Source organism: Sus scrofa, chromosome 2, assembly GCF_054392235.1.
Source record: "Sus scrofa isolate SSC_HxYL_T2T_F1_AM1 chromosome 2, Sscrofa_HxYL_maternal_Yorkshire_Landrace_v2.0, whole genome shotgun sequence".
Taxonomy (NCBI): domain Eukaryota; kingdom Metazoa; phylum Chordata; class Mammalia; order Artiodactyla; family Suidae; genus Sus; species Sus scrofa.
The window spans coordinates 110625936-110646291 of record NC_139384.1 but is presented as its reverse complement, the minus strand read 5'-3'; the positions used below and the strand labels follow the sequence as shown (position 1 = coordinate 110646291).

Below are 20356 nucleotides of genomic sequence, written 5' to 3'. Positions count from 1 at the left end.
TACTACAAGGAAGTATTCTTCTGTCCATTTTATAGACACAAAGCTGCCTAGAAAATTGAAGTCCTGACATTGGTTAATCACTGGTAGAAAAGAAAAACTCAACTTCATCTATTTTGATGTCTACATTGTTTTCTTAAAACCAGGCTGCTTTCCAAATGCTTTGTTGGATGAAGAACACTGGGTAAGGTTGAGAAAGTCAGAGTTTGAGTATTGGAGCTGTTTCCTAGGTGCGTGATTTTGGATATTTCACCTCCCTACTCCTCAGGGTCTTCATTTGTGAGAGATGGAGATGAAAATTCCTGTCTACTCCAGGAACTTAAGAGAGGTTAAGATGAGATATGCCAGAGTCAGGCCATCTGAGTGCTAGTGTTCTGACCCAGAACTTTGCTTCAGCTAAGAAGTAAGTAACCACAGTCCTATTTCAACAGTGAATGGAGATTGGGTTCCTTGGAACCAGACTGAGGTGGGGAGGTGAATGTTGAATTTTTATTGTAGAGTGGTCTTGGGAGAGATACCTTGAAAGAAGTAAGCAAGATAGTGCTGGGCAGAGTAAGCAGCTGTGTAGCAGTGCAGTCTCAGGTGAGGAGCCAGCTGATCGCAGACACTGTGAGGCGGAGTGGCTCTTCAGAGTTGACTTAAACTGAGGCTGAAATGTCTAAGTGTTTGTTTCCCTGAATAAGCCAGTCACTGGCTGTGGGTTACCCCTTGGAAGGGGTTGTAACCTTGGGCAGGCCAATTCCTTGCAGCTGAAGGCCATCCCCTGTGAGGGCTGTAGCAGTTGATATTGACATTCCCAACAGTCTGAAATGGTTGTGGACCCTGAAGAGGAGATCTGGAGAGAGCACTGCAGGATCCACTTTAAAGACCTAAGACACCAAGAGCCTTCCCACCTCTGTCGTGCTCTCAGTACTTACTCCTGTTTCTTAGCCCTTCTAACGTTATACCAAACAACAACCATTTGGCAATTTCCTCCCCACCTGAACAGTGATTTCAGAACCATGTCTTAACATCTTTTGGCACTGAGGACTGTACTGACCATAGGTAGAAACAACTCAATTAATGTTTGATGTTGGTGGTGTTAGTGTTGATGATGATATACCAAGTATCCTGCTGGGTACTGAGGGGTCTGGGCAGGAAGATAAAAATAAAAAATATATTTTATTTTCTAAATATATAATCACACCATAAAAACTAGGGAAGGTGAAAGAATTGCTCTAATTAGCCTAGTACGTGACACATCAATAAATGCTCAATATATTTCTGTAGAGCTGATGAGTAAATAGATAAGTAAATGACGTATAAGAGAGCAATTAAGGGCCAGCTGGTTGGCTCTGATTCTGAACATAACTTGGCAAAACCTTGAAAGGAAAAACTATGGACTATGGACTAGGTTGTCAGAATGATTCCTTCAAGATGGTGGTCTTGAGCTGGGCCTTGGAGTTTGGGTGGCATAGAGATGGGAGGAAAGTTGAAGAGAAGGCAATGGGAATAAATGAGTGAATATTTTATGATAGGCAGGAAAATCTCAGATATGAGGGAATTGGGTATGAACAAGGGCAAGTAAGGACACTTGCTTGCTTAGGGTGCAGTGTATTTGTGAATTTCAGAGTGCAAGGCTCAGTAAATCAGGGAATTGAAATAGATTGTGTAGGGCTAGAGGAGCTGACACATTTAAGTCCTGATGAAGTCCTGAGATGGGGAGTGAAAAATGAAAAAACAAATTTAGGAATTCCTATCGTGGCTCAGTGGAAACAAATCTGACTATTATCTAAGGGGTTACAGGTTCCATACCTGGCCTTGTTCAGTGGGTTAAGGATCTGGCATTGCTGTAAGCTGTGTTGTAGGCCAGTGGCTACAGCTCCAATTAGATCCCTAGCCTGGGAATCTCCATATGTCGCGGGTGCGGCCCTAAAAATAAAAAAATAAATACATAAGTAAAAAGAAAAAGAAAAAAAATGAATTTAAAAAGTGCAGGGCTTCAGAACAGATTGAAGGGAAAACCAATTAGAGGCAGAGAGACCAGACAGGAAGTCGCAGTGACATTTAAATATGAGTGATGAAAACCTGAACATGGGTTGTTGAAGTTGAAATAGAGTAGAAGAGTGGGGCTTAGGAGTTAATCTCAAGAAAGAAAAATTGGACTTAGTAACATGCTGATTTTCCCCATTTATTTATTCCTTCCTTAAATCTAAGAATGTTTTTAAAGAAAAAAAAAAAGGACTTTAAATTCCTGGAGCAGTTATTTTTTTAAAAAAAATTAATGCAATTATCCACAATGTCTGTGATTCTAAAAGCATTAAGAGGTACCTACACAGAGTGATCAGAATGACTGTTTTTACTGAACTGACTAGGGTAGTTAAATACTAATTTAATCATTTCACTCAAGCCTGTTGTCTGCCATCTGTATAACTCTTCTAAGTCTCCTAAGTGTGTTAACATTTTAAAATGGCCAGGTAGAAACAACTCAATTTAGTCAAAACATCTAAGCTAACAGTACAGCATTAATATATATGTTTGTTTGTTTGTTTGTTTATTTATTTATTTATTTATTTATTTTTATGGCTGCCATGAGGGGCACACAAAAGTTCCCAGGCCAGAGATGGAATCTGAGCTGTAGCTGCAACCTATGCTGCAGCTGTATCTACACAGTATCCTTTAACCCAGTGCACCACAGCAGGAACTTCTGTCTATTTCTTATCTATCTATTCATCTACCTACCTACTTATCTGTTATCTATGTCAGCAAGACCAAAGTTAGGTCATTCATTTGTTGATCTAATTTTGTGGTGACTTGGGCTTATCTCAAGGCAAATCTGGTATAGTATCATCTTGGTTGAAAGAGCATGTTCCTTTTAAATACAGACATGGTGTATGATGTACATGGTATTTATCATGAGTATTCAAACTCTGACATTTTAGAAATGCAAAGTGTATTAGACTAAATTCATTTTTACTTTGTTTTTCATCTTTCCTATTTTAAATTGCTGCACACCTCGATGGAAACAAAACACACGTCTATTTCCTGAAAGAACTCTTAATTTGGGACTATATAAAATTCAAAAACAATTCATTTAATATTTTTACACATTTTAAATGTAGATATCTTTATCCATTGATTAATTATATTCTTTAATTTTTATATTACTGATTTATTCCATCACTATATTAAATTAACCTATTTAAAGAATTTACTAAGAGTTCCCATCGTGGCTCAGCAGTTAACGAATCTGACTATCATGCATGAGGATGCAGCTTTGATCCCTGTCCTTGCTCAGCAGGTTAAGGATGTGGCATTGTCATGACCTGTGGTGTAGGTTGCAGATGCATCTTGGATCCTGTGTTGCTGTGGCTGTGGTGTAGGCTGGCAGCTATAGCTCTGATTCAACCCCTAGTTTGGGAACCTGCATGTGCTGCTGGTGCAGCCCTAAAAGTAAAAATTTACTGAATTTAACAAAATACAACACTTGAGATTAATTTTTGTTGCTTCTTTAATACTTTCAATTTCCTCCTTGTTTCACATTGCTAGGCAGATTTTTCAGAAGAAGAAGAATAGTTTCCTCTTCATGGTTTTATTTTATTTTTTTAAATGTCATTCTGTTGAGCTATGTTTTAAAATTAAACTTAACTTTGAGAGATCATTGTAGATTCACATGCAGTTGTAAGAGACTACACAGAAATAACCTGTGTGTTCTTTTTAAAAAATTTTTTAGTGTTGCTGTTTTCGTGTGTGTGTGTGTGTGTGTGTCTTTTTAGGACCGCATCCGCAGCATATAGAGGTTCCCAGGCTAGGGGTCAAATCGGAGCTGTGGCTGCTGGCCTACATCACAGCAACTCGGGATCCAAGCTGCATCTTTGACCTACACCACAGATCACTACGATGCTGGATCCCCAACCCACTGAGAGAGACCAGGGATTGAACCTGCAGCCTCACGGTTCCTAGTTGGGTTCATTAACCACTGAGCCACCACAGGAACTCCTAGTGTTGCTGTTTTCATATTCTTTTCCATTATGGTTTATTATAGGATATTGAAAACCCTATACTATACAGTAGAACCTTGTTTATCCATTCTATATATAATAGTTTGCATCTACTATATCCTGTGTATTCTTTACACATTTCCCTCAGTGATAACATCTTGTAAAACCATTATACAATATCACAACCAGGATATTTATATTGATATAGTCAAGATAAAGAACATTTCCATCACCACAAGGAGTTCTCATGTTGCCCTTTTATAGTCATACCCACTTCTCTTCTGTATTTTCCCCCTTCTTGTTCTCCATGAACCTGTTCTACATTTTTATAATTTGGTTGTTTCAAGAATGTTACATAAATAGAATCCTACAATATTTAACTTTTGGAATTGGCTTTTTTCACACAGTATAATTATCTGAAAAGTTTTTAAGTTGTTGATAGTATCAACAGATTTTTTTTTTTTCTAAGTAGTATTACTCTGTGCCATAGATGGGGTATTTAAATATCCATCCATTGAAGGACATCTGGGTTGTTTCCAGCTTTTGGCGCTTATAATTAGGTAGCAATAAATGTTCATATAGATGATGAAGTCAGTTTACCAATTTTTCCTTAAATGATTGTGGTTTTGTTTTTTGTTTTTGTTTTTGTTTTTTTGCTGAGCCTTTAGGTCCTGAAGATTTTCTTTCATGTTTTGTTTCCTAAAATTGTATAGCTATGAATCGAAAAGTCTGTACTTCCTCCATTGAATCTCTTCTGTACTTCTGTCAAATATCAGTTAAGCATATATATGTGGTACTACTTCTGAATTCCCTGTTCTGTTCTACTGATCTATGTACTTATCCCTTCATCTATATCACACTGTCTTGATGAATGTAGCCATATGGTGAAACTTACTATCAGGCGGAGTAATCTGTCACTTTATTCTTCTTTGTTGAGAATGTCTTAGCTATTATTGTTTCTTTTTCCTTACATATACATTTTAGAATAATACTGTATGCATTTATAAAAAGTCTCTCTTGGATTTTTATAAGAACCAGTATGGGGAGAAAGACATCTTTACTATATTGGTCTTCTTTTTCTTCTCCTTCTCCTTTGCTTTGTAGGGCTGCACATGTGGCCTATGGAAGTTCCCTGGCTAGGGGTTGAATTGGAGCTACAGCTGCCGGCCCATGCCACAGCCACAGCAATGCAGGATCTGAGCCGCGTCTATGACCTACACCACAGCTCACAGCAATACTGGATACTTTAACCCACTGAGAGAGGGCGGGGATTGAACCTGCATCCTCATGGATACTAGTTGGAATCTGTTACCAGTGAACCACTGTGGGAACTCCCACTATATTGGTCTTCTAATTCATGAGCATGGAATAATTCCATTTTGTAATACCATTTTGATTAAGTCACTTTCAGCATAAAAGTCCTGTGCATATTTTGTTAGATTTATACCAAAACATTTCTTTTTCTTGAGCAGTTGTGAGTAATGTGGTATTTATAATTTCAATGTCCATGTGTTCATCATTAGCATATAGAAATGGGATAGATTCTTCTGTTTATTTGAATCCTGCAAACTTGCTGAACTCACATTAGTTTTAAAAGTTTTTTTTTTTTTTTAAAGATTCCTTCTGATGTTCTTTTTTTTTTTTTTTTTTTTTTTTTTTTTTATCTTTTTGCCATTTCTTGGGCTGCTTCTCTCGGCATATGGAGGTTCCCAGGCTAGGGGTTGAATCAGAGCTGTAGCCACTGGCCTATGCCACAGCCACAGCAACTCAGGATCCAAGCCGTATCTGCAACCTACACTACAGCTCACGGCAACGCCGGATTCTTAACCCACTGAGCAAGGCCAGGGATCGAACCTGCAACCTCATGGTTCCTAGTCGGATTCGTTAACCACTGAGCCATGATGGGAACTCCCTCCTTCTGATATTCTATGTAGACAATTATGCCATGTGTAAATAAAACATTTTTATTCCTTCTACATCTGTATGCATTTTATCTCTTTTTCTTAACTTACCAAACTGGGTAGAGTTTTCAGCACTATGTTGAATGGTGAGAATGAATATCCTTGCCTTGTTCCCAATCTTAGGAGGAAACTCTTTAGTTTGTTACCATAAAGTATGTTAGCTAAGCTTTTTGGTAGATACTCTATCAGTTTGAGTAAATTCACCTCTATTCCTGTTTTTTTTTGGGCCAGTTTTTATCACAAGTGGGTGTTGAATTTTGCCAAGTGATTTTTCTGCTTTGATTGATAGGATCACATGGATTTTTATTTAGTTAAAATTAATGTGTAGATTATGTAGAATTAATGTGGTAGATTATGTTGATTGATTTTCAAAGATTGGACCAGACTTGTACCTCTTGGTCATGGTGTATAATTCTTTTTGTATATTGCTGAATTCTGTTTTCTGATATTTTGTGAAGGACTTTTGCATCTGTATTCACAAGGAATATTTGCCTGCAGTTTCTGTTATTGTTTGCTTTTTATTATCTTTATTTGGTTTTGGTGTCAGGATAATACTAACTTCATACAATGAATCATTTCCTTGTTTCTTTTATTTTCTGAAAAAGATTGCATAGAATTGGTGTTAATTATTCTATAAAACTTTGGTAGAATTCTCTGGTGAAACCATCTGGGCATGAGAAAGTGGGCAGGATGTGGATAGTTTTTAAATTATGAATTCAGTTTGCTTAATAGTTATAGGTCTCCTTAAACGATCTCTTTTATATAAGATGAGCTGTGGTAGTTTGTGTTTTTTGAGGAATTGGTCTGTTTAATCTAGGCTGTCAAATTTTTGTGTGTAGAGTTGTTCATAGTATTCCCTTATTACACTTTTGATTTTTTTTTTTTTTTTTTGTCTTTTTGCCATTTCTTGGGCCGCTCTCGCGGCATATGGAGGTTCCCAGGCTAGGGGTCAAATCAGAGCTGTAGCTGCCCGCCTACGTCAGAGCCACAGCAACTCGGGATCTGAGCCGCGTCTTCGACCTACACCACAGCTCATGGCAACTCTGGATCGTTAACCCACTGAACAAGGCCAGGTGGTACCGGCAACCTCATGGTTCCTAGTCGGATTCGTTAACCACTGCGCCATGATGGGAACTCCCCCTTTTGATGTTTTGAGAATCTATAGCTATAACCCCTGTTTAATTGCTTATATTGGTAATTTGTATCTTTTGTGTCAGTCTTGCTGGAGAGTTGTCAAGACTACTGATGTTTTTTAGGAAATAGCTTCTTGTTTCATTGTTTTTCTTCCTTTCTTTTCTTTTCCTTTTTTTTTTTTTTTGCTATTTTAGGGCTGCACCTGTGGCATATGGAGGTTCCCAGGCTAGGGGTTGAATCAGAGCTGTAGTTGCCAGCCTACACCACAGCCACAGCAACGCAGGATCCAAGCCACGTCTGCAACCTTCACAACAGCTCACAGCAATGACAGATCCTTAACCCACCGAGTGAGGCCAGGGAGCATACCTGCATCCTCATGGATCCTAGTTGGGTCTGTTCACCACTGAGCCATGACGGGAACTCCTATTATTTTTCTTTATTGTTTTTCTCCTTTTCAGTTTTATCTGTCTGCTGGTGTCTTTAATGTTTATTATATTGTCCTTGATTTTGCTTTATTCATCTCTTTTTTTCCTAGGTTTTTGATTTAGTAGTTTTGATTATTGTTTGAAATTTTTACTCTTTTCTAATGTGTGAATTTGGTGCTATGTTTCCCTCTTAGCACTGCTTTAGCTGTATCCTATAAATACTGATATGTTGTATTTTCATTGTCATTCAGTTCAATGTACTCTTATTTCTCTGGAGAGTTCCTCTTTGAGACATGGATTATTTAGAAGTGTGTTGTTTAGTTTTAAAGTGCTTGGTGATTTTCCTGTTATCTTTCTGCTTTTGGTTTCTAGTTTGAGTGCATAATGGTGAAAGAACACACCCTGAAATGATTTCAATGCTTTTCAACTTGAAGTCTCTTTTATAGGCCAGAATATGATCTATCTAGTTGTATAATCTGTAGGCTCTTGAAAAGAATGTGTATTCAGCTGTTACTGGGTGGAATATTCCATAAATATCAATTAGAACTTGTTGGATTATGATATTGTTGAATTCTCTATCCTTGTTAACTTTCTGTCTTAGTTATAGCAACTTTTTAAGAGGGATGTTGAAATATCAAGTGTATTTGTATATTTGCCTATTTCTTCTTTTAGCTCCACTAGTTTTTGCTCCACATTTTCTATGTCTCTGTTGTTTTGTGAATACAAATTGAGGGTTGCTATATCTTTTTGGAAGATTGGCTTTTTTGTTATTATATAATGTCCCTCTTATCTCTGGTAATTTTCTTTTCTCTGAAGTCTATATGATATTAGTAAGTCTATTTTTCTTTATAATTATCTTATTTCCCTTTATAATTATCTTAAATATATTTTCTATACGCATTTAGAACCACATCAAGTAGTATTATGATTTTTGCTCCATCAACCGTAATTGAGAAAACTCAGGAAGAGATAATACCCATTTTCCTTTTTTACTCTCCTTAGATCTCACAGTTGTTTTTACTTATACTTTATACCACTCTTTATTGAAATTACTACTCTAAATTTCTTGTCTAGATCCACAAGTCTTACTGCTTTCCTCTGCTACCAGACACTACTTACCATCTGAACTCGTTCAAAACAAGTTATGTCAGAGCTCTGTTCCACTTGCTTCACGAAAAAAAAAAAAATCTAATTATCATATTTTTATATAAAGAAAACAGGAATAATAAAATCCTGAAATGGGAAAGGGAGATGTGAAAAAGAGCATTCACAATAAGCTCAAAGAGTTTTGAGACACACATTTGATGTGTACACCGATCTGCATCAAGATCTTGACACTGTCATGTAACATTAAGACTGCAAAATAAGTCAAGACAGTGTTTCCATCTTAGATTAATTTTTACCAAAAGATAGAGCTGAATAAGAGCCAGCTGAACCCATGCCAGTCCTCAGGCATATGTGTAAGGAATTGCACAGGCATGAAAAAGCAAAACTTCAGTAAATAGTGTGATTGAAGTAAACAGATGCTGCAGGTGAGTGTGGCTTTTATTTTGAATAAAAAGCTAACTATACTTGCATTAATATGATTTCACATTGTATTTCTTTCCAAATTTACATTTTCAAATATAATTTATGTTATGGTTTATTATTTTCAGTTATTTCTTATCTCCCCTGCATATTTTACTATGACGTTCAATACAGATGATAAATTTTTCTGTTTACGTAATCCAGTTTTATACAGTAAAGACAAATGGAAAAAAAAATTTAGTTCAGAATTTGTATCTGAGAAGTTGCGTGGGATATTAATCATTAGATTGTAGAGTGTGAATAGAAACCTTTGAAAGTTGCTCCTTTCTCTCTGGTCTGTCATGTGATGGACCGTAGAATCTGGAACCATTTTTCATTTTTCATGTTAACTTATTGACATGCCTCTCATGAGAATGTCAGCTCCTGGAAGGCAGGGATCAGCACCTTATATACTTGTTAGCTAAATTAATGTATTATTAGAAGGAATGATTCTTATTGCAAAGTTTATTTATGGCTTTATAAATGGTAATTTTAGAGGAAGTGAATCATCTCTAGCTTGCTGCAGAAATATTGCTTTATTATCCCTTTATGAAATGGACATGAACTGTAATATTTATCAATTGTTAACTGATATGTATGTGACACTTACTTTGGGTTATGCAATCTACTGATCACTGTAGGAGTGTGAAAATAGTTTAAAGCATAATTCACACATCATGGGAATCTCGAATCTAGTTGGGAAGATATGACTAATAGATGAAACAATTCAAGTAAATCTAAGCTTATACACAACATGGCCCTGCAACTGAGTGGTACACAGTCTGCACATTAGAGGTTCAAAGTAGGGGCAGATTACAGAGGGCTGACAGGTCAGGGAAGAGTTCCTAGAGTAGATGAGATTTAAGTGGGGTCCTGAACTATGAGGTACAGTTTGGGTAGATGAAGGGAAAGACCAGGGGTGGGGGGAAAATGAGGAATTCCCTAAGGAAAAGGACTTTAAATAGGAAATATTTTTTAGATTATAGAAAGGAAAGAAGAGGTTTCAAGAACAATGAAATCTTTTAAGATTGTACTTCCTCCTTGTTTAATGGTGAGGATCAGTTGGATTTCTCAGAGGATGAGTGACGTAGATAATGAAAGATATTTGTTGGAGGATAAGGATAATGGCTGGCCAAGCTTGATGGGCCATCTTCAATCACAGCAGTTAGAAGAAACTCAATGGGCAAAGACTAAAGCTTATAAATGGGGTAATCAGAGACTTCTGGGAGCAGGATCAACAAGCACAACTACCTTAGGTCCCTGTCCCTAACTTGGAGGGTGCCCAAGGAGACATAGAGACAGTGGCCTCAAACCTTTCACCAGTGAACTCACTAAGGAAAGTACTTCTGGTTAAGGATTCATTTTTCCCCCAACTACTGCTGAATACGCAGACTCTGGCATGGATATATATCTTTAAATTGAACAGATTATGCCTGTGTGTAAATTTAATACATGTGTTTAATTATGTAAGTTATGTATTTTTGGTATTTGTTTTGAATATGATTTATGAAATGTTGGCTTGTAGAAAGTTGGCACATAGAGATATGCTGAAGCAGGTTTAGAATTTTTATCAACATAAATTGTATATAAAATGTACATTTTATATACCTCAGTAGTGTTATCACTCTTTCTAACACATTTAAAGGAGGAAACCTATTTTCATATTGTGGATCTCAAGAATAAGTGAAGAAAAAAAAAAAACCCTCAAAACAATTATCTAGGTTTCCCTAGAAAATGTTCTCTGCTCCATATGTGCCTTGAGTTTTATAATTAAACTCATGCCTGGACCAATGTCATTTGAATTTTAAAGGTTATGTACATGGAATGTCAAAACAACCATTTGAAACACATTAGTAAAGTGAAGGATTGGCCAAGATCTTTCTTGAAGGTTCCTACTACATTCAATATTATCTAATTCTATGAACAAGAAACATTCTATCTACTGTGAGTGGTTTGGTTTACACTCTGCTAATCAACCGGTTGACTGGTTTTCTTAACCAGGTCCCAGATTCTTTGGGGATGTGGACACAACCTCATGTGAAGCAGCACCCCCTCTGATCACAAAGTAATCATGGTAGCAGAGCAACAAGAGGCAGCTGTCCCACTGCCATTTATCTGTGCACCACATGTTTGCATGAAAAATTTGTTTAGTACTTTATACTTGGAACTTGTTTTGTCTGTAACTTTTGGGAACAAGAGAACTTTTATCGCCAAGTTTAGAATGGTTTTGAATTTTATGGCTTTTTCGATTTGTATCCAAATTTGTGTCAGCTGGATTTCACTTTGGTCGTGTTGGCAACACATGACTTTCTCATTCTGAGACAGACTAATTAGAAGGTGCATAGTCATCAAATTGCTAACCACACATTTTAGGGAGCTAAGTGTAAATAAATCTAAATCATATGAACTAAATTTACTGAAAAATACACGTGAATTTAAAAATTAATGGAAAAAATCAGTGCCAAAATGACCTTTTTCTCTTCTCAAAACCAAAACCACTTAAGACGTTATTTACTGAACTTGAATTGTAGTTGGGCTTGTCATTTCCTATTGGAAAGAAAAGAAACTGAAAATGGCAAAGCACTGGATGGAAAAATATTCTAACTGAAAAACAAAAGGCAAACTTCTAATTTAGAAGGTTATGCTTTTCTTAGATTATGAAAGCCATCTCTATTACCTCAAGATACAGAATTTTCCAACTAGAATGAGAGCATGCAGGCTCAGGACTTAAGCGCCTCGAAGGCTGTTTAGTCAGGCACCACCTGCTGGGCTGAGGTCCCTGCCCTGTGCTGGGTGGTTTGTACTTGGACATCTACATGCTAGGCAAAGTTCTGTTTCTCGAGGCAGGCATTCCATGTTCATGGGCTTCTAGAAAGAAACCCGTCTCTCTGGAACTTCCCCCAAGTGGTATTTACTCTATCCCTCAAGACTCTGGAAAACTGGTTTAATTCATTTTTCTCAGAATGGTTTTGGTTTTTAGTTATTTGCAAGGGCAGAAACTCACATGTGTTACCTTAAGAAAAGGGGGCTTATTATAAGGATTCACATGGAATGGAAAAAAAGAAAAGACAGCAGGGGCAGCATCAGCTTTCCAGGATCTCTGTCTCCCTCCCTCTTGGCACCTTGGCTGCCCTCTGAAGTTTGCTCTGTTTTCTTCTCTCTCCTGCTGAACTTTCTATGCTTACAAAGTGTTTTGCTCTCCCATCCTTTTAGTTTACACATGGTCTCAGTTTGCCATGGGCCAACTCGAGCTGCTGGCTTCCTTTTAGCTTTTTACTTTTTACTAACTCGTTCAATCTTTCTGGTATTCTAATACAAATTCCCACTTAGAGTGTGATCCACCTTACCTTTTTACTCCAGGTGCTGGCATAGGTGGCTGGCTTATGGCCTGGCTGCCTCTGAGTCATAGTCATGTCAATTCCTTTTTACTCCAGGTGCTGGCATAGGTGGCTGGCTTATGGCCTGGCTGCCTCTGAGTCAGTCATAGTCATGTCAACTACTAGTCCAGTCTCCCCGGTTGGAATGGTGGTGTGTGATATGAAGTATGGCCATTGCATGTGTATCCAGGATGCAGGATGGTGGTAGAGGCAGCATCACTTTCGAATGGAGTGGGTGGGCAGTTGATGACATGTTTCTTAAATTATTTGATTTTTTTTTTTTTTGTCTTTTTGCTATTTCTTGGGCTGCTCCCATGGCATATGGAGGTTCCCAGGCTAGGGGTCGAATCGGAGCTGTAGCCCCCAGCCTACGCCAGAGCCACAGCAACGTGGGATCCAAGCTGCGTCTTGCAACTTACACTGCACGCAGCTCATGGCAACGCCGGATTGTTAACCCACTGAGCAAGGGCAGGGACCGAACCCGCAATCTCATGGTTCCTAGTTGGATTTGTTAACAACTGCACCATGCCGGGAACTCCTTAAATTATTTGAAATGTGTGTTTATATACCGTCTTACCCTGTTATTCTCCAGGTTAAAGATTTCCAGGCTTTTTGATTTTTCCTTACAGGACATGGTTTGGAGGGCCTTTACTACTTTGTCTTTCTTTTTGTACACAATTTGGTTGATTTATATCCCTCTTAAAGTGATACCTGGAAGTTTAGCAGTCATTCTAAGCTGATCTGAATAGGTTACGGTAGGGATAGTACCTACCATATTTTAATACTTTGCTTTAACTAATGCTGCCCAAGATTCAATAGCTTTCTCTGCGAGTCACTCTGTCTTGTTGACTCATAGACCTTGCTGCTGGATAAAGCCTCTAAGTCCTTTTTTGTCCATGCTCCTAAGACAGCCTTCTTCTTGTCTCATGGACAATTGACTCTTGTACTCAAGTGCAAGACCCTTTATTTAAGTTGCTTAAATTTTATTTTTGTTAAAAATGAAAATGTTACTAAATAAAATTTCTTCCCTGCCCTCTAGAAGCTTCCATTCATCACTGATTATTCTTGGTATAAAGAAGGTCTTTAATACGTAATTATTTAATAAATGAATAAATGTGGAAAAAGCATTTTTTTAGGGTTTGCCTTTATTTTATTTTTGTTATTTTTTTGGCACATCTGCAGCATGTGGAAGTTCTGGGGCCAGGGATGGAACATGTTCCACAGCAACGACTGGAGCCACAGAAGTGACAACATGTTAGGGTTTACCTTTGCAATCACCTGTTAAATCTTTTAAGAATGATCCTTAATCAGTTATCCAGTATTTTTACTCTCAAGCTTCTGGCTAATACTCCTTTGGGTATGCTTTTGCTCTTTTTGCTCTGCTTCATTCTGTAGCATAGAGGGTTGACTTCATTTTTCAGGCTCCATTGCTAATTGGCTTCTAGTCATGTCTAGAGAGTACAGATATTTACTTAGGCAGAGATTGGAGGGCAGAAGAAAGGGAGAAGCCAGGTTATTTTCCCCATTATTTTTGCTTTATCAACCTCCACGGTGTTGGCTACTGCTTTTGTAGGACAGCACCTCAGTCCCAAGTGTAACAACTCTTGCTGACCTTGACTCTTGGCCTCTGATAAGGTTACCTTCTCCCTTTGTTATTTCAGACCTACAGGTAGTGGTAGCTTCTAAGTCTTGCTAAATTCTGGGTTGCCTTTTAGGACTTTTGATCCTTCTTAGACCTTTTTACTGTTTCCCCATTTTAAATTCCCTTGACATTTGTCCACCTGGGGTAGATACTCTTTTCCCAGCTTCATCCTGGCTGATAAAGATGTAGGAAGCTTCTAATCACATCTAGGGATAATATATCTTCTCTCTCTCAAATCTGTATACAATAAAAACAAAAAATATTTCTTGAAAAGATACCCCATTAGCAGGTGACTCAAGGGGGGTACAGCAGTGCGGCAATTAAAATCATAGACCCTGAAGCCAGACTGCCTGGGTTCAAATCTCAGGGCCACCTCTTTTTAACTATATCCCCTTAGGCAGTAAGTTTACACTATCCTTATCTCAGTGTTCCTATCTGTAAATTAGGAATATTAAAATCACTTATTTTAGATAACTGTATGAGACTTAAAGAAAACACTTTCCTTACTTGAAATAATTTGGGCCACATGTGTTCTGAAATTAAGAACATTTTAGATTTTAGAAAGGTAATATGGTACATGTGAGTTAGATTTGTTATATAATATACCATATAATACATAAAACTCCCAAGGGAATCTGAGGCACTGATTAGTAATCAAACATTAACACCTTCTGCAGCTAACAGCAGATCATATTTTGCTGTCAAATAAGTTTGGTCAAGTTTTGCTGCCAGGTTTTTTGAGTTGCAAAAAACCTGGTTGACAAAATTTTACATTTTAGAATTATGAGAGAGGAATTATGGACCTGTAATGCAAACCATTTAGAACAATGTCTGCTGCGTGGTTAAGCACTAGATAAATACCAGTGAAAATTTCTTCCAGTTTGGCACTGATTCGTTATTCTCTCTACCTAGCTTGATAAAAAGAAGTCTATTCAGGAGGAAGGGCCCCAGATTTTTCCTGGACTTAATGGCTCTAAAATCATGCTGCCAGCCAACCTTCAATTTTTAAAGTTCAAAAATACCACGTCTTTTGCACTAATTATTTCAACTCAATAGAAAATACCAACAAACATGGATATTTAGCAAAGCAGCCATTGAGCCCCTGTAGGTAGAAATCAACTTCTATTTTGTCAGCCAGAAACATATAATGTGCTGAATTCTGAGACCTTAGCATATATCACACAAAAAAATTAGGGAAATCCTGGTTTTAGTTTTCAGTTTCATCCTGTGTTTGAATCACTCAGTGGTAAGGACTTTTTCCTACCCAAATCTGAAATCTTTTTGTGCAGTCTGGCTGACTTCTCAAGAAGTAGTAGCCCTAAAGTTTAGCAATTCTATGAGTTTTCTCAAATTTGATGAGTCAATAGGCTACATTTGTCTTGGAAATTTGAGTTCCAGGATAGAAACAGAATTGATTTTGTTATTAAACTTTAAGATAAAATATTAAAAAAGAGCTCTAAAAGATAAAGTATGAAAAAGCCATCATAAATTTTAGGACAGGAATTGTATCTGCCCCTCTTAATGTTGGATGAGTTAGTACCTACATCATGGATTTTCTTTCTAACTTGTCCTTGCTTAAACCATCACTATTCTTGCTCATACCTGGCTAATACAGAAAGCTTAAAGTGAATATCTAATTTTGTAAAAGCCTTTGAAATTTCTTGACAGCAATCTTAAAAAAAAAAAATCAGTCTTTACACACTGTAATACCAAAGTTATTGCGTAAAATGCCTGTTTTGTTCTTGGCAAATTTCCCTTTCATTATTTTCTATGGCTATGTAGAAATGTTTCTCTTGGAACTGCTCATGGAAGTTTGCTCTCCATCTTCTCTAACATGGATAATTCTTCCAGAAGGTAACAGTACCTTTCAGCTGCCATTTAACTCACCAGGGGGCTCAACAGATTGAGACCAAGCTTGTGAGAGCCTAGGGCTTTTGGCTCTGCTCTTCCTCAACAACAGTGCACTCCAGTGGGAGAGCAGCCACCATAAGGACATGCAAAGGCTAAGTTATCAAAAGCCAACTTGGATATCCTTCCTCCTCAGCCATTAAGGTGAGCTCCCCTCCACAAAATCTTGCCTCCTGTTACCTACATGTTACCTTACATGACTTCAGAGTGGAGACTGAAGCACAGGGCATTGCCCTCGGTTCTACCACCTGTGCCATCATGTTTTGGCCAAGATCCACGACTCTTTGCATGGTTTGCTAGTCTACCATCTCTGTCCAGCTTGTTTCTGAGGTTGCTTCAATTAATCTCTACCTTATTTCAGAGCTTGACTCACAAGCTCTTTTTGGGAAAATTTCTTATTTTTAATATTTCTGTTGCTAAAATGCCTTCAGGTTTTACAGTGTCACTTCTGGAACTCTGGCATTTATTTATGTAAAAGCAAGTCTTTTCACTTTCTGATGTGTATATATCAGTAACTATCTATCAATATTGTATGTCTATATGTAATATTTATAATACTGTGTGTCTATGTACAGACATCTGTCTTAGCTTAGACTACTGTAACAAAGTACCACAGACTGGTGGCTTAAATATCAGATGTATTTTCTCACATTTCTGGAGGTTAGAAGTCCTTGATCTGGTGCCAGCATGGTTGGATTCTGGTGAAATCTCTCTTTCTGGCTTGTTGAAAGCTGCTGTCTGGCTGTGTGCTCTCATGCCCTCTTCTTCGTTTGGAAGTAGAGAGAGAATGAGCAAGTTCTCTGGTGTCTCTTTTTATAAAGGCACTAATCCAGTCATAGGGGTTCCATCCTCATGACCTCATCTAAACCTAATTACCTCCCCAAAGATTCCATCTCCAAAGACCATGACATTGGATCTTAGAGCTTCAACATGCGATTTTTGAGGGTTTCACAAACATTATATATATGTTGAAGTTCACAACCCCAGGTGCTTATTCCTATAAGCATATTTAAGCCAAGCCTGTGATTCTATCTAAATTGAAGGCAAAACTCAGTATTTGTGGAAAGATGATGATAATTTTGTCCCTTAAAATATCCTGGTAGAATTAAATATGTTTTAAGGAAGCATTAGTCTCTTGCTAAACAAATAGAACAACTTCAAATATAAATTTAAAACCATTATAAGAAACAATACATGATAATAACGAAGCCAAGGTAAATACCAAATACCCGAAGTACCAAATATTTCATAGAGCCAGTTTCAGTTTCTAATAATTCCCATAGGAAGTGCCCAAAAAGACAATACATGTGCGAAGCAGCTTTATAGGGCACAAAGCCTTTGAAATGCCTTTTTGTTATTTGTGTTGCTGACTTCTGCTATTCTGCTGTCACATACCTTGGCCCAGATTCTCATCCCCCAGGGCCAGGAGACCAGATGAACAGCAGTCTCTGGGGGGAAGACTTGTGGGGATTCTCTAGGTGGGGGTGGAGGATGCTGGCTGCTGTGAGAGCTGGAAGGTTGTGTCCATGACTTCTTGTCGCCTCTGATTCCCAGAGCTTGTGGATAGGATATATGAGTAGAGCATGCTGGAGTCCTCCAGATACTCTTTCTGAAGTCCCTCAGAGTGAGGCATGGGACTGGTTCTGGGATGGCAGCTAGAAGATGAAGGCATGCTTGGGAAAACACGTGGGAGGAGAGGGAGGCCTGCAACCAGGGTGCAAGCCAAAGAATCCAGCATATTTAACCTTTTCAGTTATACAGTACAGGAAGTGAATGGAGGTTACAGATTGAGGGCAGTTTGTTCATGTATCAAACTTTCACAGTGTTTTGCCTGAAAGAGCTTAGCAACCTCTCTTTACTAAGCTCTATATCCGTACCTGGCAGTGAAGAGCCCAGCCTGTGGAGTCAGCCGACTTGGATTGTCTTGACTTTGCCTCTTATTAGCTGTGTGGTCTTGGGCAAATTACTTAACATTTCTGGGCTTGTTTGCTCATTTGTAAAGTGGGCTAAAATTAGTACCTGCATAATATTATTGTAGTGAAAATTAGAAAAGCAAGGGAAGCATCTCAGAGAGTAGGTATTCAATAACTATTAGGTATGTATAATTTTATTGTGGTTGCTAGTATTATTTCTGCCTGAGTTTTAATTCTGGCACTGTCTCTTACTAGCTGTGTAACTTTGGGCATGTTGCTTAGCTACTGTCTCTGTGCTTCATTTCTCATCTGTAAAATGGACAGAATAATTTACCTATCTCTTAGGGTTTTTATGAGGATTAGCTAAGCTTAACAGCTATAAAGCTCTTCGAAGAGGGCCTGGCACAAAGAAGATGCTATATAAGTGCTGATTAAATAATTAGGCTTAATTCTCCTTCCCTTTACCTAAGAAACCTCAAACTAGGAACTTAAATTCTAGTAAAATATGCTTTCAAAGATTGTGAAAACATCCAGTAAGAATATACTTGAATTGAAAAATCAGGCTAGATTATTTTACACAACTTAGAACTTCTTTATTAATGAAATATTTTTTGGATATTACATTTAATTCATAGAGTTGAGATTTTCATAAATATTAACTTATGTCCTAAAACTTCCACTGCATAAAGCTTGCAGGCAAACCTTCAGGCAATCAAAATATTTGCCTCAGCAAAATGAAAAATGATAGTAAAAGGGGACATTGGACGGTGAGGACTACATATGCTAAACACTGAATTATGTAAATTGACATTCAAGCTTCCAGAAGTATAGTCACAATATTTACAGATAAAAACCCCAGCCTTTACCTTTGCGAAGTGTGTTTGGAGTGTTGGTTAATGGTGGTGGTTGTCTGGGGTGGGAGGGAGGTGGATGCTGGCATCCTCCATGGCAAGGTGAGGTGGGTCTGGCAGTGGGGTGTGGTTAATGAGGTTGCTCAGGTCTGATTCTTAGGGCAGGGGATCCTAATGTCCTTTTGGGTCATCCACTTCTTTGAGGGTCTCATATAATCAGTGGGTCATCTCCCCTAAACAGCAATTTTTTCCCCTCCTTTTTTTCAGGTAGACTCCATGGGTCCCAGGCTGACAAGTTCTGGTTGAATGTCTCGGAGAAGGCCTGGGCTCCACGCTTTGGAGGAATTCAGAGTCTAGACAGGAGATTGGACTCTTCTGGAATTTCTGCCACTTCTTGTTGCCCCTGTGGAAGTGGGAAAAGTCACTCTTGAATGACAGCATCCAGGCTTCCTTGGTGATGGACAGGTAGGTCCCTGGAAGTTGTGTATTTGCATATACAAGTATGTAAGTTGAGATAGGAAACTCTACCACCACTTCTGTGCACTTGACATGACCTAAGGTATTTCATTTTTTCCTTTGAGGTAAAAATTCTTTATTTTTTGTTTTTTATTTTTTTGTCTTGTGGAGGAAAAGTTGAAACTCAGAAAGGATATCCAAAGTTACACAGCTAGCCCCATGCCTAGCTCTTCTTCCTTTATGGGAGAAAGGGCAGTCTCTCCTCCATGCCTTGAAATGTACTTTGAAGGTCTCAATCAGGTGAAAAAAAGGACTTTTCCATCAGTGGAATTTGTTTTATTACCTTTGATAAAATCTTTTTTTGGGAGGGGAGAAATATTATAGTATTGTCTTCTGCGTCACTTGAATGTAGAATTTTATTCTGGCAACCTTTCATTCTGTTAGTGAGAAAGAGTAAAGTGAGAAAGAGTAACAATCCACACTTGAATTTATTTGATAATTTTCTTTTTTAAATTACTCCATGAATTTTATTACATTTATAGTTGTACAATGATCATCACAACCAAATTTTATAGCATTTCCATCTCAAACCCCCAGCATAGCCTGTCTCATTTGGAAACCGTAAGTTTTTCAAAGTCTGTGAGTCAGTATCTGTTCTGGAAAGAAGTTCATTGTGTCCTTTTTTTAGATTCCACATGTAAGTGATAGCATATGATGTTGATGTCTTGGTGTCTGACTGACTTCACTTAGCATGATAATTTCTAGGTCCATCCACATTGCTGCAAATGCTGCTTTCTTTCCTTTTAATGGCTGAGTAATATTCCACTGTGTATATGTACCACATCTTCTTTATCCACTCCTCTGTCAATGGACATTTAGGTTGCTATTGTATATAGTGCGAACATTGGAGTACATGTATCTTTTCAAGTCATGGTTTTCTCTGGATAGATGCCCAGGAGTGGGATTGCTGGATCAAATGGTAATTATATTTTTAGTTTTCTGAGGAATCTCCATACTGTTCTCTACAGTGGTTGCACCAAATTACATTTCCACCAACAGTGTAATAGGGTTCCCTTTTCTCACACCCTCTCCAGCATTTATTGTTTTGATGATGGCCAGTCTTGCTGGTGTAAGGTGGTACCTCAT

General features: G+C 37.9%; 1 protein-coding gene across 2 annotated transcripts in view; it reads left to right on the top strand.

The window, feature by feature from the left end:
• The window catches only part of LOC102157568 (uncharacterized), a 1229235-nt gene that overhangs the window by 298006 nt on the left and 910873 nt on the right, over positions 1-20356 (top strand). For both annotated transcript variants that reach the window (XR_014838321.1, XR_014838323.1), the window contains one exon: positions 19022-19219. The gene's annotated coding sequence lies outside the window, so the exon portion shown is untranslated. The remainder of the gene's footprint in view (positions 1-19021; positions 19220-20356) is intronic.